This window comes from Microcaecilia unicolor, chromosome 1 (genome assembly GCF_901765095.1).
Source record: "Microcaecilia unicolor chromosome 1, aMicUni1.1, whole genome shotgun sequence".
NCBI lineage: Eukaryota > Metazoa > Chordata > Amphibia > Gymnophiona > Siphonopidae > Microcaecilia > Microcaecilia unicolor.
In genome coordinates, this window is record NC_044031.1 from 721,444,264 (window position 1) to 721,471,817 (window position 27,554).

The following is a 27,554-nucleotide window of genomic DNA, read 5'->3' on the forward strand; positions in this document are numbered from 1 at the left end:
GGTGGGATGCAGCAGAAGCAGCCTGTGTTAATCATTGCCGGCCACAGTCACTGTACCTATGCGACAATACCAACACTGCCGCCAGTCCGACACTGACTAGCGCCTAATTTGCAAAAGTTTGCTCCCCCTGATGTCAAACCCTGGCTATGCCTCTGCCCCTACTAGTCACTTAACCCCTCTCACCCCCCCTCCCCCAAAGATGTGAAAGAAACAGTACATACAAGTCTCTATGACAGCTTCTATTACAGCAGCAAGCAGGTCCCTGGAGTAGCCTAGTGGTCGGTTCAGTGCACTATAGAGAAGGGGACCCAGGCCAATAATCCACTCTCACTGTTATACTTGTGGTGGAAAGCGTTAGCCTTCCAAACCCACCAAAACCCTACTGTATCCACATATAGGTGACACCTGCAGACATAAGGGCTATTGTAGCACTGTATAGTTCGGTACAGTATGTTTTTGGTGTGTTTTGGAGGGCTCACCATCACCATACATTGTAAGGGAGTAAGGGTGAGATGTGTACCTGGGACCATTTAGGTGAAGTCTACTGCAGTGCCCCCTAGGGTGCCCCACTGTTCTACTAGGATGTCTGTGTGGCCAGTCTACTAAGAACGCTGGCTCCTCCTATATCCCAATGGTTTGTTTATGTGCGTTTTTCCTTTGGACGTTTTTCTTTCAAAAAATGGTCCAAAAAGATAGATGCACTGAGCAGAAAACATCTAGCAAATGGCCACTTTGGAAACAAAAAGTTGGACGTTTTTTCTGGTTTGAAAATGTCCAAAATTGGATTTAGACGTCATATTGAAAATGCGAGACTTAACCAGCTAAGGTAACCGCATAAATAGGACTGCTTAAAACACAGTCCTATCTTTATACGGTTCTTTTTAGCTGGATAAGTGCTGAATATCCACCTATGTTTTATCAAGCCACATACGGCCGGATATTCAATGCCGGTGTCCAGACATGGCCCAACATTGAATATACAGGCATAAAACTGGCAGCAGCCAAAAAAAATGCTAACCGTCAGTAGCTGAATATCTACCCCAACCAGGGCCCAGGGCAGAAATTAAGTACATAAGTATTGCCATACTGGGGCAGACCAAAGGTCCATCAAGCCCAGCATCCTGTTTCCAACAGTGGCCAAACCAGGTCACAAGTACCTGGCAAGATCCCAAAACAGTACAATACATTTTATGCTGCTTATAAGCAGTGGATTTTCCCTAAGTCCATTTTAATAATGGTCTATGGACTTTTCCTTTAGGAAGCCATCTAAACCTTTTTAAACCCTGCTAGGCTAACCACTTTTACTACATTCTCTGGAAATGAATTCCAGAGTTTAATTACATGTTGAGTGAAGAAATATTTTCTCTGATTCATTTTAAATTTACTACTTTCTAGCTTCATTGCGTGCCCCTGATCCCTGAACCCCCCTCTCCTCACCTACATTGCTACTATGTAGTCCAGGCTTCTCTTTTTTTTTTTTTGTTACATTTGTACCCCGTGCTTTCCCACTCATGGCAGGCTCAATGCGGCAGGCAATGGAGGGTTAAGTGACTTGCCCAGAGTCACAAGAAGCTGCCTGTGCCAGGAATCAAACTCAGTTCCTCAGTTCCCCAGGACCAAAGTCCACCACCCTAACCACTAGGCCACTCCTCCCCTTCTCCCCTCCACAGTCCATCTCCCTCCCGTTCCCTCATCTTGCGGTCTTCTTTAAAATGTTTATTTCCCTTCTCAGAAGGGCCCTCATGCGGCAGCCATTCTCACAAGCCCCTTCAGGCTGACCCAAAGCTTTCACTCTCTGCTGCGATCCACCCAGGCGGAAACAGGAAACTGCATCAGAAGGGGCGGATCACTGCAGAGAGGGAAAGCTTCCAGGCAGCTGCAAACAGCTTATGAGAGTGGCTGCCGCCCCAGGGCCTCTGTGAAAAGGGAAATACATTTTTAAAGAAGATTGGGAAGGGAGGAGGAGATGGAATGTGGTGGGGAAAAGGGGAAGAGATGCCTAGATCACAGGACCTCCTGGAGCTGTGGGGCCCAGAGCAGCTGCCTTTCCCCCCCTCCCCCCCATGCCAGCCCTGACCCCAACATGTTTAACATATGGCAAATAAACATAAACTTTTCCACTGATTCCTTTCTGCTAAGGTTGTTGCTTCTGCTTGAGATACCTAATGTTTTTTTTCTTTACAGTCAGTCTATTTGGGATTAAATGATTATATCTCTAGGTATGCAATTGTTGCAGGAATTGAGATAGGAATTTGTGATGCTTCAGGAGTCAGACAGCACACACCAGAATGAGAGAGTAATCTTCTTTATTTGCCAGCAAACAAAGCAGGACATCAGTTCTAGCTCTCTTCTCTTCTCTTAGCTCTTTATGTCTTTCTCTCAGCTCTCTGGGTCTTTCTCTCAGCTCTCTGTGTCTTTGTCTCAGCTCTCTGTGTCTTTGTCTCCTTCTTCTGTCTGTTCCTTCTGTCCTTCTCTTTCTTCTGAGCTCCTTCTGACGTAAACTGCTTCTGCTCCCACTTAAATAGGGTCCTAAGCCCTCCTCCTAGCCTAGCCCCCTTTACTCCCAATTGGTTAAGAAACTGATTGGCTACCTTGCCTCAACCAATCATTACTTTTGAAATATCAGTTACATAGGTTCCAGACATCCTAAACTGACCTGTGACCTGGGGCCCCTCAAGCCAGACATTTGGTCTCCAGTCTCTTACATTCCTCATTATGATTGATGTCTCATCTATAGCTTAGACTGGATTCCCTTAGAGACCAAGAGGCCCCATCTAACATTGGTTATTCTCATATCCCTAGTCTGGTTCATACTAACTGCTAACTAAACTCTGGCATTCATTAAAGAGGTCAAAAGTCAGTCTTACTTAATAGCATACATATCAGGCTATTGCTTCCAAGACCATTTCTGCATTTTACCTATAATTAATCAAGGAGAAGAGAGCTGACTAGTCCTGACCTTTTTCACCTATCAGCTCCATACACAGAACTAGCTAAGACCACAGAAAACTCAAAACACATGTTGATCTCCTCACTGCAGCCTTAAACAGCAGACAAAGGATCATTTTAAAAGTAACACAGAGTTGAACAAACATCCTACATAGAAATTACAGAGAATAAAACATATTCTAAAATAAGCATTCTTATAAGACATATCCTAAATATAAACAGAACTTCTAAATACTAATCTATTGCCTCTCTCTAAATAGTATTTTCTATCTTGTAAACTACAATATATCTAGCTCATTCCTTTGTTCAGTCATAATAGTTTACAGCTGTGCCAGCTAGCATTGGCAATTCACAAGGGACAGAGTTGCATTTCTCACTGACCTTTCCTAACCTTAGCTCGGCAGCTAGACATTGAAATAATATGAAACATCTGGCATACCTTCACTTCAGTTGCAAAGTAAAAAGCTGATTTTGAAATAGGAATTCAAACACCACTTTTAAACCCCAGATTTTAACAGTTAATATCACTTCTTATATATATAATTTCTTTGTCCACTGCCTCATTCCCCCCTTTGAGACTAAAATCAGCTTATGCAGAGATAAGTCTCACATCTCAAACTCTGGAGACTATAGTGATCCTAACTAGGAATAGACTTGTGAATTACCATTACCCTACTTGTTAAGGTCCGACGGCATACTGCCGAAGCACATGAGGCCAGGAAACAAAACAAAAACCCTACTAAAACTAAGACTATTAGGGAAATGAACAAGGGACGTATCCAGGAGGTCAATGACCACCACCAGGAGGTAAGGTCTAATCCTCCTCGGTAATCCTCCACATTAAGGCTGGCCAACTGTAGGACTTTATCCATGGCATGCCTAACTACATGCGTCCTATTTATGACAATAGTACAGCACTCTGAAGAATTTAGCACTGTGCAGAGGCCACCCTGAGCTGCAAAGAGATAGTCAAGGCCCATACGGTTATATCTAGAAACTATACTTAATTCATTAATTTGATCCTGCAATGCATTGACTACCACGTTCAGCTCATGAACTAAAACATGGAGTAGGGATTGAAGTCTCCGGGTAGCCATACCTAGTTCAGTAATACCCGCTACCGGGCCTCCAATTGGAATCCAGGCTGTGGCAGAAAGGGCTACAAGTCTCTTTTTAGTCAGAGGATAAGTAGAATTAATATACTGGAGGGCTAATTCAATCGCCTCATCCTCTGTGGCAACGGAGGAGGGTAAGGACAAAGCCTCTCGCTTAGAGCGGTGCGGGGATAGTGGCTTAAGAGGAATAACTTTAGGAAAATAATTCAAGGTTACCAATACACAAAAATCATATGTGGAGGGAAGAATCATGTGGAGGACATTATCACAGAGCCAGTAATGACCAAGGAGAGGGCGACGAAAGTTCCCAATAAATGTAGGCACAGGATGGAGATTAGGATGCCCATAATGCGAGCCCCTATCCCAGGGGGAACGAAGAAGAAATGGAGACTTTGCACACCATAGGTGCCAATCCCCAATTGTAACAGACCGCTCATATGATGCAACCCCTTCATCCCCCGGGGACTTATGAAAGTAGAAAATAGGATGGGACACTATAGTCTTCTCAGTAGTATAGTTAGGAGCCAGATAATCACCTTGGTCATAATCTACAGGTATGGTAGTAGGGCACATAGGAGTACCTGGAGAAACTACCCACACAGGTTCCTCCTTCTCTAGGAGAACATTAGTATAGTTACAGGGAATGGGAAGAACAGTTGAGATGCTTCTTGTTAAACAAAACACTCCAGAAGCTGGATAGGGAGACGTAAAAACTGGCCTTAGAGAAGAGTCAGAGGGGGAAGTAGCATTATAAAAGGACCACCAAGTATAATCCTGGCTCCAAGGGCCTGAACTCGAAAAGTAGGGAGGTATAAGAGCTGGGAGTTGCACAGGGACAGGAACAGCTGGGACATCTGTGGTATAAGGAGAAAATCGGGAACACACAATACAAGGGGAAGTAATCTTTGCCTGGCTAATTAGTTCCTGGACTGAGTGTAACCAAAGGTTGGAGCGAGTTGGGGTATTAGGAACAAGGAGGCAAGGAGTAGAAAACAACAAAAGCATCCAAACTACTAACATTTTCTTTCTTCCTAATCTAAAACAAATACAGCAAACTAATTAAGCAATAATATTTCAACAGTCTGTGCTAATCACAGATTACTCTAATATAGTGTTCTCAGTCTTTGAGTTCTTATACCAGTTGGGATAGACCCTCAACTGACAAGGATCAAGCTTTCAAATTCCAAGAAAGCCAGAATCAGGCAAGAAAGAGTCTCAGTGTGAAGCCGAAGTTCAGCCGCTCCTGCAGTATGCAGTTGACCCTTCTTTTCAGCTAGTAGATTCTTTGGTTCGGGTCAGGCGCAACTTCAATGGCTCCGCTGGATCTCTTTCTGCTCTCCACTGTCTAGGCTCCGTCTGATCCGTGCTGGGCTCAGTCTGGTCAGCAGACTTAATTCGAGACCAATGGACCCATGGAGTTATCCCTGCGACCTTCACAGCTGCAGGGGTAGAAAGCAAAACAGTAAAAGGTCCTTTCCATCGGGGCCCCAAAGGCTGGAGCTTCCAGTCTTTCACCCAAACTCTATCCCCTGGCAGGAAGGAATGTACCTGAGCCTGGAAGGGGACAGGGTTTATTTCTCTCACATAAGACTGAAGCTCAGAAATTATCTTCCCCAAGAGGGCTACCTGCTCCTGCACCTGGGCAGACCCTAAAATCCCTATGTCTCCCTTAATTCCCTGTAAAATGGCTGGGGGCTTCCCATACACAATTTCAAAGGGAGAGAGGGCTGTTCCTTTAGTTGGGGTGCATCGGAGGCGGAAGAGGGCTAGTGGCAGTGCCTGTGGCCATTTCAGTTGGGTTTCCTGACAAATCTTTGCTAGGCTATTTTTCAAGGTTCTGTTTGCTCGCTCAACCTGCCCTGAACTCTGGGGACGATAGGCACAATGCAATTTCCAGGTAATGCGCAATGCGCGGGACAGGGCCTGAAGTGTAGCTTCAACAAAGGCGGGACCATTATCTGAACCTATGGCAAGGGGCAGTCCATACCTGGGGATGACATCCCTAAGGAGAGCTCGAGCTACTTCTGTGGCTTTCTCAGTGACTGTAGGATATGCTTCCACCCACCCAGAAAAGGTACAGACCATGACTAAGAGGTATCGGAACCTACCACTCCTGGGCATTTCTGTGAAGTCTATAACTAGGGACTCAAAGGGTGTTAGTCCTCTAGACTGAACTCCTGGTGGAATACGGGGTCCCTGACGGGCATTATTCTGGGCACAGAGAGTACATCGGGCAGAGGCAGTGGCAACCAGACTATCCAATCCTTCCAGCACCACTACTCGACTGAGTAGACGGGCTAGTGCTGTTTTCCCTAAGTGTGATAGGTCATGAGCTTGAGACACTACAGGCCAAGCTAGGTGGCGTGGCACCAGAACTCTGGTATCAGGGAGATGTAACCAGCCATCAGGTCTCCTTACTGCACCTTCTTCTTGAGCCCATTTCTCTTCCATTTGGGTATACATAGGTGTCCATTCTTGCAGTCGAATTTGGAACAGGGGGGTCACAGTACTTGCTGGGGGTCCTCGAGCAGCTTCCTTGGCCACCCGATCAGCATGGCGGTTCCCTCGGGCCACTGGAGTATCTATTCTTTGGTGTCCCCTGCAATGAATAACAGCTACCTTCTTAGGGGCCCACACAGCCTCTAGCAGCTGAAGTATTTCAGGTCCATACTTAACAGGTTGGCCTGCAGCATTTATGAGTCCCTTTTCCTTATACAAAGCTCCATGAGCATGTAGAGTTGTGAAGGCATACTTGGAATCAGTATAAATGTTAGTCACCAGTCCTGCTGCTAGCTCCAGAGCTCGTATGAGGGCCACAAGTTCTGCTTTCTGGGCTGAAGTTCCTTGGGGCAGGGCTCTTGCTTCTATCACCTTGTCCTCTGTCACCACAGCATAGCCTGCCAATCGCTTGGAGTTCTCCACATAACTGCTTCCATCTGTGAAATAAATTACATCTGGGTCCCTCCACGGAACATCTTTAAGATCTGGTCGACTGGAGTACACTTCATCCATAGTTTGGATACAGTCATGATCCGGTGGTCCCTCAGATGCTGGCAAAAGAGTAGCAGGATTGAATGTAGCCACTGTTTCCAGGTGTATCCGTGGATTCTCACACAAGCTAGCTTGGTACTTAACCATGCGGTTATTTGTAAACCAGTGGTTGCCCTTATACTCCATGAGGGTGAGAACTGCGTGGGGGACTTTAACAACCAGTTCTTGCCCCAAGGTCAACTTATCAGCTTCCTGGACCAGTAAGGCTGTTGCTGCAATGGCCCTCATACAGGCTGGCCATCCTTTAGCCACTCCATCCAGCTGTTTAGACAGGTATGCAACAGGCCTCTGCCAGGATCCCATCATCTGGGTCAGCACACCCAGAGCAACCCCCTGTCGCTCATGGACATACAGTGAGAAAGGTTTCTCCACATCAGGAAGGCCTAACGCAGGGGCTTGGAGTAGGGCTTTCTTTATGGCAATGAAGGATTGTTGAGCAGTAGGTCCCCATTCAAATGGTTCCTTTTCACCCCCCTTTGTGGCTTGGTAAAGGGGTTTCGCCATCAATGCAAAATTTGGAATCCAAATTCTGCAAAATCCGGCTGCTCCCAGAAATTCCCTAACTTCTCTTCTGGACTTGGGTTGGGGAATTGCAGCTACCGCTTGCTTCCTACTAGCATCCAGTCTCCGACTTCCCTGGGAAATGCAAAAACCCAGATACTTCACTTCTGACTGACAGAGTTGGGCCTTTGAGCGTGAGACCTTATAGCCTGCATCCAAGAGTAGCTCCAGCAATTCTCTAGTAGCCTCAAAACACTCTTCCTGAGTCACTGCTGCAATCAGGAGGTCATCTACATACTGGAGTAAAACTCGCCTGGAAGGCTCAGATTTAAAAGTCTTAAGGTCTTGCCCTAGGGCAGTCCCAAAAATAGTGGGGGAGTTCTTGAACCCCTGTGGCAGGCGGGTCCATGTATACTGAAGCTTCCTTCCTGTTACTGGGTTTTCCCATTGAAAGGCAAAAAGCAATTGACTGGCGGGGGCCACCCGAATACAAAAGAAGGCATCTTTTAGGTCTAGTGTCGTGAAATGGGTAGCTCCAGAAGGTATCAATCCTAGCAGGACATATGGATTAGGCACTACAGGATGTAATGAAATAGTGGATTTGTTGACCACTCGTAAGTCTTGGACTGGCCGGTAGTCCTCAGTCCCTGGCTTCTGAACTGGCAATAGTGGCGTATTCCATGGAGACTGGCAAGGTCGAATAATTCCATGGGATAACAGACGATTCAAATGTGCTTGAATCCCTTCCAGAGCCTTTCTGGGAATTGGGTATTGGCGAAGATGGATTGGCCGGGCACTTGGAAGTAAATCTACATGTACAGGAGGAATATTTCGGGCCAACCCTGGGGGATTATCTTCTGCCCATACCCCACTGACCTGAAAGCTGTCTGCCAGGGGTAGGTCAACTTGGCCCTGCGACTGATGCAGCCGCCATTCTTCTTCAAGAGGGCAGCAGAAACTCAATATACCCTTAGGGCTGGATGCTGGGGGCCGAAAGGAGACTGAAGTCTGGCCATCAGAGTCAAAGGAAATTTGGGCCCTAAGCTTGGACAGCAGGTCTCGACCTAACAAAGGGATTGGACAGTCTGGCATATACAGGAATTCATGAGTGACTATGTGTGAGCCTAATTGGCATCTACGGGTTGTCAGAAAGGGCCTCCGGTTCTGCACCCCCGTGGCTCCCACCACTCGGACAGTTTTTCCAGACACAGGCGCTAATCGCTCCGTCACAACAGAATGTTCAGCTCCTGTATCAATCATGAATGGAATTGAGCGGCTCCCTATAGTTAGCTTGACCATAGGTTCCTGGGAGCCCAGTTTGTAGGAACCCGGTCTGTCCTATTCGTCCCATTCTGCCATCTCGGCTATCCCGATGATGTCAGATTCAGGAGGCTCATATCTTCCCTCTCGAACTCGGCCTCGGCTTCCTCGATCTCCTGGTCCCCTTCTCAGTCCCTGGCGCCTCTGGGGGCATTCATCTTTCCAGTGCCCTCTTTCCTTACAATAGGCACACTGATCCCTCTCCAATCTTGGTCTGGGATTCTCCCCCCTTGGCCGGGATTGATTGAAGGAATCTCGGGCCCTGGCTGGTGGTCCGGGGTCCCACTTTGGCTTCCCATTAGCTAGAAGTCGACCTCGGTTAAGGGTGGAATTAGTAATGGCTGCCGCTAAAAGGTCGGCCTTCTTCTGCATCTTCCGGTCAGCCTCTCGGCGCACCTCCTGATCTCTATTAATGAAAACCTTGGTTGCGATCTCAATTAGCTGGGTGGTATTCATCCCTGCGAATCCCTCCTGACGCTGCAACTTCTTCCGGATATCTGGCATACTCTGGGCCACCAATGCGCTATTCACCATTCTCTGGTTTTCTTGGGCTTCAGGGTCAAATGGGGTGTATGTTCTGTAGGCTTCAATTAGTCGCTCTAGAAAGGCCCCAGGGGATTCAGTTGCCCCTTGGAGAATTTCAGAGACCTTTGCCAGATTAATGGGCCTCTTTATGCCTTTCCTCATACCTTCCAGTAAGTCCCGGCAATAGCCAGACAACAGTTCATAGTGCTGCCCATCATTTGGATCCCAATCTGGAGCTGCGCGAGGAAACCGAGCTCTAACCCACCCCTCTAGGTCCGGTGTCCTCTCGGGAGCACGCTCTCGCGTGATGGCCTCAGCATTTTGCAAAATCTTCCGCCTCTCCTCAGTTGTGAAGAGGGTCAGGAGAAGTTGTTGACAATCAGTCCAGGTTGGGTTATGGGTGGCCATAATGCTAGTCACTAGGTCCACCACTGCCTGAGGCTTTTCAGTATAAGAGGGTAATGCGTCTTCCAATTCAGGAGATCGGTGGTTGTGAAGGGTACATACTGGTAGGCCTGTGCCTGTATAACCTGACCCTGATTATTAGGATCCGGTCGAGTGGTAGTTACCTGTCGGAGTGGCAGAACCCTCGAGGAGGTGGGAATGGAACCTGAGGTAGAGCTAGGAGCTACCCTCCTATCATGCTCAAAGGTAATTGCAGCGGGTCTAACCCATTCAGTGGAGGTGTGTTGAACCCCTGAGGGATGGGGAGGGGTACTCATAGACTGAGAGGTGGTCACAGGTGATTCAGTCCATTGAAAGGGATGCCGGGCCCCTAATGAGTGGGTAGGGGTACTAGAGGGAGAGGCTGGGCTGTCAGGAGTTGAGGAGTCAGGGAGTGGAGCCCAAAGTGGGTCTTCGGAGGTTAACAGGGGAGGATGTGGCACAGAAGGGTAGAGGCCAGGTGAAAAGTCCAACCTAGGGTGTGGCAGGTTTGGCACAGGAGGGGAAGAACTATCCGGAGAAGCCTGTGCTGGAGAGGCTTGGGCTGGGCGGCGTGGATCTCTGGGGGTGGCACGGAACCCCAACAATGGGCCATAAGGTGGTGGCTCAAGGTCTGAGGGGTCATCAGAGAGTATGGGTTTCTCAGACAGGGTAGGGGCGGAAGCCACCGATTGGGTGGTAAGCTTCCTGGGGCTCTTTCCCTCTTCTAGTTTAGATTTTCTAATCTTTCTTTGAACACGGCCTAACATGAATTTTACTGGGGATCCCATATAAGTTTTCAACCAGGAGGGAGGGTCAGTCACAAGGCTGTCCCAGGAATCTATATAAGGGAGTTGTTCAGAATATTCTGATTCTCCTACTACTATGCTATAGACCTTCCGGATTACTTCAATATCTAAGCTGCCACTAGGGGGCCACCCCACTCCCATAGATGGCCACTCAACTTCACACAAGGTTCTTAAAGTACCTGAGCTTAAAGTCTGTCCATAGTCATTAATTAAAAAGCCTTTCTTGAAATTTCTAAGCATACAATCTAGGGGGGTAACAATTTGTCTAGATGATGTCCCACCCATAATGCTTACAGTTACAACACACAAAAAGGGAGGGAATTTTTGAGAATGCAGTAAGGGGTCTGCACTCTCGAGACACTAGGTAGACAGACAACAATCGCTTCCTTCCGTTGCTGACCAATTGAACTCGCGTTAATTGGAAATGCAGCTATAAGAAGTCCGCACTCAGTTAATCATTCACGCATCACACATTCCATACAGAAAATCCCACCCAACAATTTCAGATTTCTCAAATACAGATAAGCTCAAGCGTTTTCGCTTCTAGTCCCCGCGACTAGAAGGTACTAGGGCCTTTGCTGAGAATTGATCAGATTCTCCTTCCCTCCTTCTTGAGGGGCTGGTTTACAACTTCCTAGCTAGGATTACAATACAGAATACAGAATACAAAATACATACCCGGCGAATGTTCTCCAGTCAGTTGGGTGCTGGGATTAATGCAGGATTCATGATCCCACCGCTGCCACCAAGAATTGTTGCAGGAATTGAGATAGGAATTTGTGATGCTTCAGGAGTCAGACAGCACACACCAGAATGAGAGAGTAATCTTCTTTATTTGCCAGCAAACAAAGCAGGACATCAGTTCTAGCTCTCTTCTCTTCTCTTAGCTCTTTATGTCTTTCTCTCAGCTCTCTGGGTCTTTCTCTCAGCTCTCTGTGTCTTTGTCTCAGCTCTCTGTGTCTTTGTCTCCTTCTTCTGTCTGTTCCTTCTGTCCTTCTCTTTCTTCTGAGCTCCTTCTGACGTAAACTGCTTCTGCTCCCACTTAAATAGGGTCCTAAGCCCTCCTCCTAGCCTAGCCCCCTTTACTCCCAATTGGTTAAGAAACTGATTGGCTACCTTGCCTCAACCAATCATTACTTTTGAAATATCAGTTACATAGGTTCCAGACATCCTAAACTGACCTGTGACCTGGGGCCCCTCAAGCCAGACATTTGGTCTCCAGTCTCTTACATTCCTCATTATGATTGATGTCTCATCTATAGCTTAGACTGGATTCCCTTAGAGACCAAGAGGCCCCATCTAACATTGGTTATTCTCATATCCCTAGTCTGGTTCATACTAACTGCTAACTAAACTCTGGCATTCATTAAAGAGGTCAAAAGTCAGTCTTACTTAATAGCATACATATCAGGCTATTGCTTCCAAGACCATTTCTGCATTTTACCTATAATTAATCAAGGAGAAGAGAGCTGACTAGTCCTGACCTTTTTCACCTATCAGCTCCATACACAGAACTAGCTAAGACCACAGAAAACTCAAAACACATGTTGATCTCCTCACTGCAGCCTTAAACAGCAGACAAAGGATCATTTTAAAAGTAACACAGAGTTGAACAAACATCCTACATAGAAATTACAGAGAATAAAACATATTCTAAAATAAGCATTCTTATAAGACATATCCTAAATATAAACAGAACTTCTAAATACTAATCTATTGCCTCTCTCTAAATAGTATTTTCTATCTTGTAAACTACAATATATCTAGCTCATTCCTTTGTTCAGTCATAATAGTTTACAGCTGTGCCAGCTAGCATTGGCAATTCACAAGGGACAGAGTTGCATTTCTCACTGACCTTTCCTAACCTTAGCTCGGCAGCTAGACATTGAAATAATATGAAACATCTGGCATACCTTCACTTCAGTTGCAAAGTAAAAAGCTGATTTTGAAATAGGAATTCAAACACCACTTTTAAACCCCAGATTTTAACAGTTAATATCACTTCTTATATATATAATTTCTTTGTCCACTGCCTCACAATGTTATTAGCATTGTATTTTTCTTACTCTCTTCTTCATTTTGGTATCCCAGAAGTTCCCCGAGATGTGGACTAGATTATGTATATATTTTTTAAATTGTTTCTTTATAATTATACCTCACATAGCAATTCCCTGCATGGTAATGTCGACAAAGCCCGTTCACTTTCAATAGGCCTCGTTGGCATTGCCAGGCGAGAATTGCTAGCGCAGTTTGGTAAAAGAGGCCCTTAATTAAAAGAACATTCCACTGATTTTAAGGATCACAAAAGCATAACTCAACAAGGAGAGTCAGCTTAATGCTTCAGTGATGTTTACTGTACACAAGAGATCTCAGGATGATTTATTTTGTCCTTGCCATTAACCTCCCCCTTCTCTATCATCAACTCACCCCTCCCCCTGCTATTGCCTTTACTGCTCTGCAGTTATTGACCTATCACCAACCCCCCCCCCCCCCCCCCCTTCAGCAACACTCTCCTGCACAGGTCAACACATCACATTCTGCAAGGTCAAGCTTGATGCCTTGAATCAGCACAAATGGAGCCACAGCCACTGGCTATTGCAAGCTTTTCCTAAGGGCCATGTGCTTTGAAAACACTACATCTGCATAGTGTGCCAAGCAGTACACAGTGCTTTTTACTAAAATGCATACTCTCAGGTGTTATGCACATATCTAGTCACGATTCAGCCCCGAACAGTGCCCTGAATACAATATTCATAGTCAGCCGAATAGTGATTTAAATTCGATTACGGATAATCCAGGGCTCTACTCTGCTAAATTCTACTGAAATAAAGATTTGATCTCTGATTTCACATTGCTTCTTTTATTACTTGTTATGTTAAAGCTCAATGCCCATTATTTGTATTTGGTATTCAGACGAATAATACTTTTCATTATTCGTATTCGGCCGAATAATAAGATATGCTATTCAGCACAGCTCTACTTTTAGAGGACGGCTCCAGCAGTGGAGAAGTGAGGCCAATGCCGGGCGGACTTCTACGATCTGTGTCCTGTATGTGGCAAGACATAGTAACATAGTAACATAGTAAATGACAGCAGATAAAGACTTGTATGGTCCATCCAGTCTGCCCAACAAGATAAACTCATTTTACATGGTATGTGATACTTTATATGTATACCCAAGTTTGATTTGTCCTTGCCTTTCTCGGGGCACAGACCGTAGAAGTCTACCCAGTACTGTTCTTGTTCTAAGTTCTGAAGCTAACATCGAAGTCCCTTAAAATTTACACTCTAGCCCATCCCTATCTATTCAGTCACAGATCAGGATAGGCTGATATGGATTTCGATGGCAACTCCAATAGTTGGGAAGCAGGGCCAGTGCAGGACAGACTTTTTTAAGGTCTGAGCCCTGAAAATGTCAAGGATGGATGAGGATCGAGCGTGAGTATTTTATACCACATTCATATCCGATGCCAGAAGTTCCCAAACTGTGCACAGCGGCACCCTGGTGGTCACAGCGAACTCTCAGGGGTACCACAGCGCATCGCTCCCATAGTATTCATAGAACTGTATAATACAGCACTAAATTTGGAAGTTAAGTGCTATATTGTACAGTTCTATGAATACTAAAGAATTTTTATGTATGAAAAGTTGAAGAAAAATAAATAAAATAAAGAGGAAGGTAAAGAAAAATAAGTACTGGAGGTTTTTTAGCCGATAAAGAGTGGATGTTCTGTTGGTCATGAAAACCAGACTGATTGAATATAGACCACAGACATACAGAGGCTTTTTTCTCCAATGCATTCTACTTCCTCGTTGGGTTACTACGGCAAATGCATGAAGAATATGTCGTTTATTTACAACCACATAGTTCTGCAACCACATCTATGGTTTTAGAAAGTAGTTTTCACGCATTAAACTTGCCATTAGCACATGGCCATTCAAAAAGGTTAGAATGTGAGCCCTTATCGACAGCTATTTTGTAGGCGGTAAGGGCTCATACGCTAATCCTGCGCTAATTAGTTAGCACGCAACAATGTAGCTGCGCTGATTAGCACAGAAACACCCACTCTCTCCTCCCCCCCCCCCCGACATGTCCCCTGCGAAAAATTTTTAAAATGTTTAGCATGTGGTTTCACCCATGTACAATGAACATTTACCGCATGATGCCTCAGCGTAAAGCCCTTTTAAGCTGCAGTAAGAACGTGCTAGCGCTTCTCACAGCTTAGTAAAAGGAACCCTAAATGTTCTTCCAGAAATGCACTCTTTGTCAAAAGTCTTCTAACAGCACAGGATTAATCTTTCATAAATTGTTTACGTATACTACTGAACAGAGGAGTACAATGAAGGAGTAGCCGAATGGTTAGTGCAGTGGACTTTGATTCTGGCAATCTGGGTTCAATTCCTTCTCCTGCTCCTTGAGACCTTGGGCAATTCACTTAGGGGTCCTTTTACTAAGGTGCACTGAAAAATGGCCTGTGGTAGTGTAGACGAGTGTTTTGGGTGCGTGCAGAATTATTTTTTACCGCACCTACAAAAAATGCCTTTTTGCCGAAAATGGACGTGCGGCAAAATGAAAATTGCTGCATGTCCATTTTTTTTTGTTACATTTGTACCCTGCGCTTTCCCACTCATGGCAGGCTGAATGCAGCTTACATGGGGCAATGGAGGGTTAAGTGACTTGCCCAGAGTCACAAGGAGCTACCTGTGCCTGAAGTGGGAATCAAACTCAGTTCCTCAGGACCAAAGTCCACCACCCTAACCACTAGGCCACTCCTCCACTGTTGCTACTATTTGAGATTCTACATGGAATGTTGCTATTCCACTAGCAACATTCCATGTAGAAGTCGGCCCTTGCAGATCACCAATGTGGCTGCGCAGGCTTCTGCTTCTGTGAGTCTGACGTCCTGCAGGACGCCAGACTCACAGAAACAGAAGCCTGCGCAGCCTTCTACATGGAATGTTGCTAGTGGAATAGCAACATTCCATGTAGAATTTCCAATAGTATCTATTTTATTTTTGTTACATTTGTACCCTGCGCTTTCCCACTCATGGCAGGCTCAATGCGGCTTACATGGGGCAATGAAGGGTTAAGTGACTTTCCCAGAGTCACAAGGAGCTGCCTGTGCCTGAAGTGGGAATCGAACTCAGTTCCTCAGTTCCCCAGGACCAAAGTCCACCACCTGATTTTGGGTCTGAGACCTCACTGCAAGCCATTGACCTAGCGGTAAGGTCTCACGTGGTAACCGGGCAACACGAACAAAATCTCTGGCCATTGCTGCCCTAGGAGGAAAAGGTGCACAGTGTTCATTTTTCAAACATCTCTACATCCTGCAATATTTGCAAATTGAAGATTGGGGTTTAAAGGAGGAACTGTAAGTTTGTGATAGGCTGATATCCTTAATACTTTAGCAAGTTTTAAATTACGGAAAAACTCAAAAAACACTAAGATGGAGTCAGCAGTCCAGCAGCGAGAGGGGTGCTATCCAGTCTTTTGCATTGAGTGTCACATGTATGATTATCTCCCAATTGGTGAGGTGTCATATGTGTGTGCCCGATGCAAAGAGCTCCTAGCTCTCAGAGAACGTGTCCGTTCTCTTGAGGCTAGAGTAGCAGACTTGATGGAGCTGAGGGAGACAGAGAGGTACATAGAGGAGACCTACAGGGATGTTGTAGAGAAGTCCCACCTCCAGTCAGGTAGCCCCTGTGCTACCTTGGAGGAGGGAGGTCTCCTAGAAGGAGAGCATCACCCTGGTGAAGTAGGAAGTACTCCTGTAGCCAGGACCTGCCCACCAGGGGATGTATTATCCTTTCGCACCGAGGATATATCTCCAAATGTTGCCCGGGAGGGAAAGGTTAGGACAGCTGTTGTACTTGGTGATTCGATCATTAGGCATATAGATAGCTGGGTGGCTGGTGGACGTGAGGATCGCCTGGTGACTTGCCTGCCTGGTGCGAAGGTGGCGGACCTCACGCGTCACCTAGATAGGATTTTATATAGTGCTGGGGAGGAGACGGCTGTCTTGGTACATGTGGGTACTAATGACATAGGAAAATGTGGGAGAGAGGTTCTGGAAGCAAAATTTAGGCTCTTAGGTAGAAAGCTGAAATCCAGATCCTCCAGGGTAGCATTTTCTGAAATGCTACCTGTGCCACGTGCAGGGCCCAAGAGACAGGCAGAGCTCCAGAGTCTCAATGCGTGGATGAGACGATGGTGCAGGGAGGAGGGCTTTAGATTTGTTAGGAACTGGGCAACATTCTGGGGAAGGGGGAGCCTATTCCGAAAGGATGGGCTCCATCTTAACCAGAGTGGGACCAGGCTGCTGGCATCGGCGTTTAAGAAGGAGATAGAGCAGCTTTTAAACTAGAAATGGGGGGAAGGCCGACAGTCGCTCAAAAGAGCATGGTTCGGGATAAGGTATCTTTCAAAGATATCACCATAACAGGGAAGATAGAGTATCCTGATAGTGAGGTTGTAAAAGAGATTGTAGTAGATCGGGTATCTTTAAATAACAATAAAAATCAGACAAAAGATTGCCAATTAATACTGTCAAGTACTAAGCATGATGTACTTAGGAACAACAAACATAGTTTGAAATGTCTATATGCGAATGCCAGGAGCCTAAGAAATAAGATGGGGGAGTTAGAATATATTGCACTAAATGAAAAATTAGATATAATAGGCATCTCTGAGACCTGGTGGAAGGAGGATAACCAGTGGGACACTGTCATACCGGGGTACAAATTATATCGTAGTGATAGGGTGAATCGGATTGGTGGAGGGGTAGCATTGTATATTAACGAGAGCCTTGAATCAAATAGATTGAAAATTCTGCAGGAAACAAAACACTCCTTGGAATCACTGTGGATTGAAATTCCATGTGCAAAGGGGAAAAGGATAGTGATAGGAGTGTACTACCGTCCGCCTGGCCAGGACGAACAGACGGATGCGGAAATGTTAAAGGAAATCAGGGACGCAAACAAACTGGGCAACACAATAATAATGGGGGATTTCAATTACCCGCATATAGACTGGGTTAATGTAACATCTGTACACGCAAGGGACATAAGATTTCTTGATGAAATCAAGGACAGCTTCATGGAACAGCTAGTTCAGGAGCCGACAAGAGAAGGAAAAATACTAGACTTAGTCCTTAGTGGTGCTCATGATCTAGTGCAGGGGGTAACGATACGAGGGCCGCTTGATAACAGTGATCATAATATGATCGGTTTTGATATTGGCATTGAAGGAAGTGAAACTAGGAAATCAAGTACGCTAGCGTTTAACTATAGAAAAGGTGATTACGACAAAATGAGAAAAATGGTGAAAAAAGACTGAAAGGAGCAGCTCGCAGAGTAAAAAACTTGCATGAGGCGTGGATGCTGTTTAAAAACACCATCCTGGAGGTTCAGGACAAATATATTCCACGTATTAGAAAAAAGGGAAAAAAGACTAAACGTCAGCCGGCGTGGCTAAACAGTAAGATAAAGGAAATCATTAGAGCCAAAAAACAATCCTTCAGAAAGTGGAGAAGAGAACCAACTGAAAGTAACAGGATAGATCATAAGGAATGCCAAGCCAAATGCAAAGCGGAGATAAGGAGGGCAAAAAAGGACTTTGAGAAGAAATTAGCGTTGGAAGCAAAAATACATAGTAAAAATTTTTTTAGATACATTAAAAGCAGGAAACCGGCCAAAGAGTCGGTTGGGCCGCTGGACGAAAATGGTGTTAAAGGGGCGATCAAGGAGGACAAAGCCGTAGCGGAGAAATTAAATGAATTCTTTGCTTCGGTCTTCACCGAGGAGGATTTGGGGGGGACACCGGTGCCGGAAAGAATATTTGAAGCGGGGGAGTCGGAGAAACTAAACAAATTCTCTGTAACCTTGGAGGATGTAATGGGTCAGTTCAGCAAGCTGAAGAGTAGTAAATCACCGGGACCTGATGGTATTCATCCCAGAGTATTAATAGAACTAAAAAATGAACTTGCGGAGCTACTGTTAGAAATATGCAATCTGTCCCTAAAATCGAGTGTAGTACCGGAAGACTGGAGGGTAGCCAATGTTACTCCGATTTTTAAGAAGGTTTCCAGAGGAGATCCGGGAAATTATAGACCGGTGAGTCTGACGTCGGTGCCGGGCAAGATGGTGGAGGCTATTATTAAGAATAAAATTGCAGAGCATATACAAAAACATGGACTGATGAGACAAAGTCAGCACGGATTTAGTGAAGGGAAGTCTTGCCTCACCAATCTAATGCATTTTTTGAGGGGGTAAGCAAACATGTGGACAATGGGGAGCCGGTTGATATTGTATATCTGGATTTTCAGAAGGCGTTTGACAAAGTGCCGCACGAAAGACTCCTGAAGAAATTGCAGAGTCATGGAATCGGAGGTAGGGTACTATTATGGATTAAGAACTGGTTGAAAGATAGGAAGCAGAGAGTAGGATTGCGTGGCCAGTATTCTCAGTGGAGGAGGGTAGTTAGTGGGGTCCCGCAGGGGTCTGTGCTGGGTCCGTTGCTTTTTAATGTATTTATAAATGACCTAGAGATGGGAATAACTAGTGAGGTAATTAAATTCGCCGATGACACAAAATTATTCAGGGTCGTCAAGTCGCAGGAGGAATGTGAACGATTACAGGAGGACCTTGCGAGACTGGGAGAATGGGCGTGCAAGTGGCAGATGAAGTTCAATGTTGACAAGTGCAAAGTGATGCATGTGGGTAAGAGGAACCCGAATTATAGCTACGTCTTGCAAGGTTCCACGTTAGGAGTTACGGATCAAGAAAGGGATCTGGGTGTCGTCGTCGATGATACGCTGAAACCTTCTGCTCAGTGTGCTGCTGCGGCTAGGAAAGCGAATAGAATGTTGGGTGTTATTAGGAAGGGTATGGAGTCCAGGTGTGCGGATGTTATAATGCCGTTGTATCGCTCCATGGTGCGACCGCACCTGGAGTATTGTGTTCAGTACTGGTCTCCGTATCTCAAAAAAGATATAGTAGAATTGGAAAAAGTACAGCGAAGGGCGACGAAAATGATAGTGGGGATGGGACGACTTTCCTATGAAGAGAGGCTGAGAAGGCTAGGGCTTTTCAGCTTGGAGAAGAGACGGCTGAGGGGAGATATGATAGAAGTGTATAAAATAATGAGTGGAATGGATCGGGTGGATGTGAAGCGACTGTTCACGCTATCCAAAAATACTAGGACTAGAGGGCATGAGATGAAGCTACAGTGTGGTAAATTTAAAACGAATCGGAGAAAATTTTTCTTCACCCAACGTGTAATTAGACTCTGGAATTCGTTGCCGGAGAACGTGGTACGGGCGGTTAGCTTGACGGAGTTTAAAAAGGGGTTAGATAGATTCCTAAAGGACAAGTCCATAGACCGCTATTAAATGGACTTGGAAAAATTCCGCATTTTTAGGTATAACTTGTCTGGAATGTTTTTACGTTTGGGGAGCGTGCCAGGTGCCCTTGACCTGGATTGGCCACTGTCGGTGACAGGATGCTGGGCTAGATGGACCTTTGGTCTTTCCCAGTATGGCACTACTTATGTACTTATGTAAAAATATCTGCTACAGATTTCAAAGTGAGATTTCAGCCCAACAGGCAAAAAATATGGCAAAATTCAGCTGTTAACAAAAGGAGAAGCATAATGTGATGCAAAGGTAGCAAAAAACAAAACCATGGATTTCATCATTTCCTGTTTCACTACAATTTCCCACAAAATCCTATAACTAAAAAGTACACAGAAATAACCCACTTTGACTACTGCTGCCCATTTCCACTTCTCCTGTGAATAAGGGCAGCCTAGTGAACAGGGCAAAATGAATTAACTTTTAAGGAAATTCTTTATAACCATCTGCATTGTTGCATAACTGTAGATAGTCCTTATATAGGGATAAAGGAAGTGGGTACATTATAAGCATAGACAGCACAGCTTCTCAGCATTCCGTATTCAAATCTTTCTAACCAGCCAAGTCCAAGCTTGAACTAGACCTACAGTAAAATCCACTGGCCATTTACGATGACTACGATCTCCCCAGGATGAATACTTGGCCTCCAGAGGACCGCTAATGGGTTCAACTTCTTCATAAAGCATGACGGCCCACTTCAGTCCCCCAAGAAATTATTTGGTTAACACTGGTCTCACTCAACACTGACTACCTCTATAAGTAACTACTAGGGGATTTGACTTTAAATTTCAAACTTCTATTTTTATCCATTTGAATTTACACTAGTACTTTCTTTTATTGCAAGTTATTGTATAGCAATCTCTCAATATATGGACAAGATGCGTTTCTGTAATTGTATTTCTCCAAACTGAAATTCCATACATCAAAACCTATTTTTCCATTGACTTTCATTAAAAACCTAGAGATGAGCTTGCATGCACATTACAATTTCATACACACATATGTCACCTTTATCAAAGCACTACATCATTTCTCCTTATGCCCCCTGTTGTACTTTCAGATCTGCTCGTTAGGGTCTTTCATTAGATCAGGCTCTTTCAGCATGCCAAGATTCATTGCTGTGCTTTATTCAGTCGCCAAACCTTTACATTACATTTGAGACTTATAGCTTGCATTTACCTTTCAAGTTCTATGCGGAGTACAATCATTTTCCTATCTGGATATCCCCATTAAATTCAATGAGGATATCCTGAAAACACCAACTGGCTGGGTGTGCCCCGAAGACTGGGTTAAAAAAACCCTTACCTAGGTAAACGTATAATCCTGAACCATCAGCATAACTACAAATCAGATAGCATACATTATGTGGAGAGTCCTTTTGCAGTAATAAATTGTTGAAATAAAAAAAGTCTTCACATTTTCTCCTAAATCAAAAGTAATTAGACTCAAATCGTATGGATACTGGTAGTAAGTTCCAGTTAAAAGGTGCTTGATAAGAAGTGGCTGATGTTAAATGCCCACGCGTTCTGACTGCTTTCAAAGATGGAAAACTAAGCTGTATTTGATTCCATAGCAATAAGATTGTCTACATGCAGATAACTAAGAGCCCTGTTCACTAAGCCACGCTAAGGGTGCATTAGCATTTTTAGCGCACGCTGATTAGCATATGCTAAATGCTAAGTTGCCCATAGGAACATCAGGAGAGAGACCTTGGGATGTTGGTGTCTGAGGGTCTAAAGGTGAAGAAACAATGTGACAAAGTGACGGCCGTGGCCAGAAGGATGCGAGGCTGCGTAGAGAGGGGCATAACCAGCAGAAGAAAGGAGGTGTTGATGCCCCTCTACAATTCGTTGGTGAGGCCCCACTTGGAGTACTGTGTTCAGTTTTGGAGGCCATATCTTGCTAAAGATGTAAAAAGACTGGAAGCGGTGCAAAGAAAAGCTACAAAAATGATATGGGATTTGCATTGCAAACCGTACAAGGAGAGACTTGCTGACCTGAACATGTATACCTTAGAGGAAAGGAGAAACAGGGGTCACATGATACAGACGTTCAAATATTTGAAAGGTATTAATCCACAAACCTACCTTCCTTGTTTTAGAAAAAAGTTAAGGCATGTTATTTTCACCAGGCAGGAGGAGTAGCCTAACAGAGACCCCCTTTTACTAAGGCGCGCTCAAGTTTTTTAACCAAAAATGGGCTAAGCCTGTGATCATTGGAAAATCACCTAACTCTCTATTGCCTCAGGTACAAAATTGTGACCATCACTAAGATGTCAAAAGACACCAAAAACAAAAAATGGGGTTTTAATGATTTCTGTTAGTGCAAACAATTTGTAATTCAACAGTCCAAAGTCCATCCTTTTAAGTGCAAAAAATAAAAAGGTTACAGAAGTTCAAACCGGCCAAACTTCAAGGGGGCATTTTGGCAAGGTACAGGAGGCAGGACGGGGGCATGGTTACGAGATGGCCGGCTTCACCTGATAATGGAAAAAATATGGCCGGCTCTGATGAGCATTTCGGCGGCTTCGCTTGGTCCATTTTTTTACGACCAAGCCTCAAAAAAGTGCCCCAATTGACCAGATGACCACCGGAGGGAATCGGGGATCACCTCCCCTTACTCCCCAAGTGGTCACCAACCCCTTCTCATCCAAACAAAAAAACATTTTTTAACATTTTTTTTTACCAGCCTCTATGCCAGCCTCAAATGTCATCATACCCAGCTCCCTGACAGCAGTAAGCAGGTATCTGGAGCAGTTTTATGTGGGTGCAGTGCACTTCAGGCAGGTGGACCCAGGCCCATCCCCCCTACCTGTTACACTTGTGGTGGTAAATGGGAGCCCTCCAACCCCCCCCCCCCAACCCACTGTACCCACATGTAGGTGCCCCCTTCACACCTTAGGGCTATGGTAGTGGTCTAGAGTTGTGGGGAGTGGGGTTTGCGGGGATTTGGGGGGCTCAGCACCCAAGTTAATAATGGAAACCAGGCCTGGCCATCTCAAACCCGGCGAAATGCAAGGTATTTGGTCGTGGGAGGAGTCAGCATTTGTAGTGCACTGGTCCCCCTGACATGCCAGGACACCAACCGGGCACCCAAGGTATGCACCTGGAAGCAATTTTTATTTTTATTTTTTTATTTTTAGAAGTGCCCCCTAGGGTGCCCGGTTGGTGTCCTGGCATGTCAGGGGGACCAGTGCACTACAAATGCTGGCTCCTCCCACGACCAAATGGCTTGCATTTCGCCGGGTTTGAGATGGCCAGGCCCGGTTTCCATTATGGCCGAAAACCGAAGCTGGCCATCTCTAAACCCAGCGATCTCAACATTTGACCTAAATGTTGAGATTTAGCCGGCCCCAACCGTATTATTGAAAGAAAAGAAGGCTGGCCATCTTTTTTGATAATACAGTTTGCTCCGCCCCTTTGCGGAGCCAGCCCCGAAGATGGCCGGCCATCTATTTGGCCGGCGCTGTTCAATTATGCCCCTGTATGTCATATTAGAAATCCAAACAAACCTAATAGAGACCCGCCCATTCCCTCCTGTCTACCACACAACTAAAAAAATATAAAGCTCCTTCCCAATTACATTCCATGATTACAGTAATTATATCCCCTGCCTCCTTTTTCAAAAGTCTATAAATGGCATGTAAAATACATACTATCAAAAATAAAATATGTAATAATACCCCAAAATGCCATAAAACATCATCCACCTTAAAATAATCAATATCATCAATATTAGAAAAACGCTATCAACTCATCTCATTAATACATCCAGGGAGGTACCTCTTTAAGGCTTCAGAAAAGATAAATGACCTCTCCTGGGACATAAACAAATGCAGAACATTATTTTCAGCTGCTTTATAAGTCACTTGACTCTTTTTTTGCTACTGTTCATGTCCTTTGTTCATTTTTAGTTCTCACAAAATTTCATTATGGAGATCTTCAATTCTACTATAGTGAGTGAATATACGTCCCCAAAAAAGTATATATTTTTTAAAGAAAGTACCCTTCTACATTTACCCTTCCTAAAAAGAAAACAAAAAGATAAAGAGACAGAAACATTTACTGTGTATTTTCTATCAGAACTGGTTATAGAGAAAGCAATATTAGAAAACAAGTGACAACACTGAAAAGAGAAATTGCAGAATTATGTACAACTCTCTGTGTGATAAATATGTTTCCTTTCTTTCCCTACCTTCTCAGAAGCAGATTTGCTGTCACTCCTGACAAAGAGTCCTGCCTGCACTTGGGAACCCTCCAAGCATATGCTCAGCCTCCCAGGTGCCGAGGAGGTTTCTAAGGTGCTTCCTACTAAGAAGTGCAAGTTAAAAGTTCCCTCTCTCACTTCCTCCCCAAGATGTGAAAGAGCAATTGTCAGCATATAGTTTCTGTGAAGAAACTGTCAAAAAGATAAAAGCATGGAAAAGATCTGCACTTAAGAATTTCTTGCTCCACCAGCTCTGTACATTTGAACCTGCCTATTGTACTGTAACAGGACATACTTGATTGATTGATTGATTTGAAACACTTTTATTCCGCTTGATCCATAGTTCTCAGAGGATTACACTCATGTGAATGCACACACACAATGTACATGCCATTACATCTAGGTGCATACTTATAGAATACCACTTAATCAGAAACTGCCCATTTACATGTGTTCACATACAGTAAATGACTCTCAAATTTGGATGCCGGGAAAAATTGGCACCCAGCAATCAAACATATAAACGCCAAGTGACCGTACTCACTCGCAAATGCGCAGTAGAGACTTCCCTCTCTGTCCCGCCCCCGCGTCAATACATGATGACGGGGGTGGGACAGAGAGGGAAACTGCGTGAAGCCGCCGAGGTCGCTACCGCTCCCCCCCCCCCCCCGAGGTCGCCGCTACCACTCCCCCTACCCGGAGTCGCCGCCGCCACCCCTCCACCCAGCCCGGGCCCTCTCTTCGCTACTGAACTTACATCCATTCGCTGGAACGCAGCACGCACATCAGCTGAGCTGCCGTCGGCCTTCCTTCCCTGCCTGTGTCCCGCCCTTGCTGACGTTACGTCACACGAGGGCGGGACACAGGCAGAGAAGGAAGGCCGACGGCAGCTCAACTGATGTGCGTGTTGCGTTCCAGCAAATGGATGTAAGTTCAGTAGCGAAGAGAGGGCCCAGGCCGGGTGGAGGGGTGGCGGCGGCGGCGACTCCGGGGGTGGGGGGGAACAGTAGCAGCGACCTCGCGGGGAGAGTGGGAGCCAGCGTTGACCTCCGAAAACCACAATACCAGCCCGTTTTTACGGGCTCAACGGCTAGTTTTCTATAAAGGGCACTCTGGGATATCACCCTTTATAGAATAGCACATAGGCCCAGGGCCGTCAAGAGACAAAACTGGTCCCGGGACAAACAATCTTCAGAGCCCCACTACTGCCGCTGCTCCCCCGCCACCTCCCCCTGCTGCTGCTCTATGCTGCTGCCACCGACACTGCTGCCCCCCTCCCGCAGCAGCGAACAAGAGTGCTCTGCCAGCTTTAGGCCCATCTTCCTGCCACATTCTGTCTCCTGTGAAGTAACTTCCTGTTTCTGCATAGGCAGGATATAGCAGGAAGAAGGACCTGTGGCCAGCAGAGCAGTCTCTTTTAATCGCTAGTACTGGGCCCTTCTTGGAAGCCAGGCCCAGGGAATCTTTCCCTTCCTGACCCCGCCCCCCCCTTTGCGGCCCTGCATAGGCCTGATTCCTGCAACTAAAATAAGGTGCCAGAACTTAAGCCTGTTGACATCAGGTATAAATCCTGGTGCTCAAGTTGGGCACAGATCCCCCCCAATTCTGTAACATTGCGCACAAGTTCTGGGAATGCCCATGACCTGCCCAAGACCACACCCCCTTTTGGTTTGCATGCGAGAGAATTTAGGCACAGTGTTTTATAGAATCGTGCATAGGCAGTTGCATGTGTAACTCCAAAGTAGTGCCATTCAACACCAATAATCGGTTGCTAGGAAACAATCACTGAGTGTTAATGGCTTATTAACTAATATGCAACTCAGGATCGCACCCAAATTTGGGCGATCTTTATAGAATCCAGGGGTAAATGACTAGAATACATCCTTTGTGTCTCTCCTACAAAACCTTGAATATACCACAGTTTTTCATTATTTTATATACCTCTATCATATCTCCCCTCAGCAATCTCTTCTCCAAGCTGAACAGCCCTAGCCACTTCAGCAGTGGCGTAGCCAGACTGCCAATTTTGGATGGGCCTGAACCCAAAGTGGGTGGGCACAACATTTTCTCTCTACCCCCCTCCCCCAGCAAAATTAAGTCACGCTAATCAGATGCATTTGTCACACAGGGTAAAGTGCTGCTTTTCAGTGCATCAGATTTCAGAAAATTTATTTAATAGCCTAACACCCTTTTCAGTGAGCTTTCAGAGGCCAAAACCTCCTGCCTCAGGTCAGTATAATGCTGTTACGGTATCCTGGCCTGACCTAAGGAAGGAAGTATTGGTCTCTGAAACTTCATTAACACAGGTACCATATTACTTTATCCTAAATTAAAAATAAAATTATTTTCTTTACCTTTCTTGTATGACCATTTACTTTTTCTCATTGTGTCGCTCCCAGTCTCTAGATTCTGCTTTCCTTCGTTTTCACTTAACTCTTCTGACACGGTTTCCTGGCCATTTCTCATTTTTCTCTCCTTTTTCTTTGCTTTCTTCAATATTTTTCTGCCTCTCTCTCTCTCTGCCCTGATTTAATTCATTCTTACTATCCATTCTTTAATTTCCTTCATCTACTTATGGCTTTTCATCTTTTTCTCACCCTTGTTCTCCCCATGCCCCTTCCTCTTATTCTCCAGTCTTTCACTACTCTCCTTTTCCATCCAGCAGCTCTCTTCTTTCTCTCCCCATCCTTCCAGTCTCCCCTCTCTCGCCCCATCCTTCCAGTAGTCTCCCCTCTTTCTTTCTGCATCCTTCCGTCCAGTGTCACCTCTTTCTCCCTACCCTTTCATCCAGCGTCTTCCCTCTTTCTCTCCCCATCCTTCCATCCATCTACCCTCTCTCCTGATCCTTCCATCTAATGTCTCTCTCTCCCTCTTTCTAACCAGTGTCTCTGTATCACTCTACCCTTTTCTGTTCAGTGTCCCTTCTTTCTCCACATCCTTCCAGTCTCTCCCCTTTCTCTCTGCATCCTTCCAGTCTCTCCCCTTTCTCTCCCCATCCTTCCATCCAGAGTCTCTCTCCCCATCCATCCGTTTTCCCTCTTTCTCTCCCCATCCTTCCATCTGTTTTCCCTCTTTCTCTGCCATCCTTCCATCTGTTTTCCCTCTTTCTCCCCATCCTTCCATGTTTTCCCTCTTTCTCTGCCATCCTTCCATGTTTTCCCTCATTCTCTGCAATCCTTCCATCTGTCTTCCCTCTTTCTCTGCCATCCTTCCATCTATTTTCCCTCTTTCTCCCCATCCTTCCA

The 27,554-nt window shown here is 45.4% G+C and overlaps 1 protein-coding gene across 1 annotated transcript in view; it reads right to left on the minus strand.

Moving 5' to 3' along the window:
• The window catches only part of ATP8B4 (ATPase phospholipid transporting 8B4 (putative)), a 467,603-nt gene extending 443,257 nt beyond the window's left edge, over positions 1-24,346 (minus strand). Inside the window, exon 1 of the mRNA XM_030189574.1 lies at positions 24,298-24,346. The gene's annotated coding sequence lies outside the window, so the exon portion shown is untranslated. The remainder of the gene's footprint in view (positions 1-24,297) is intronic.
• Between the last annotated feature and the right edge of the window lie 3,208 nt (positions 24,347-27,554).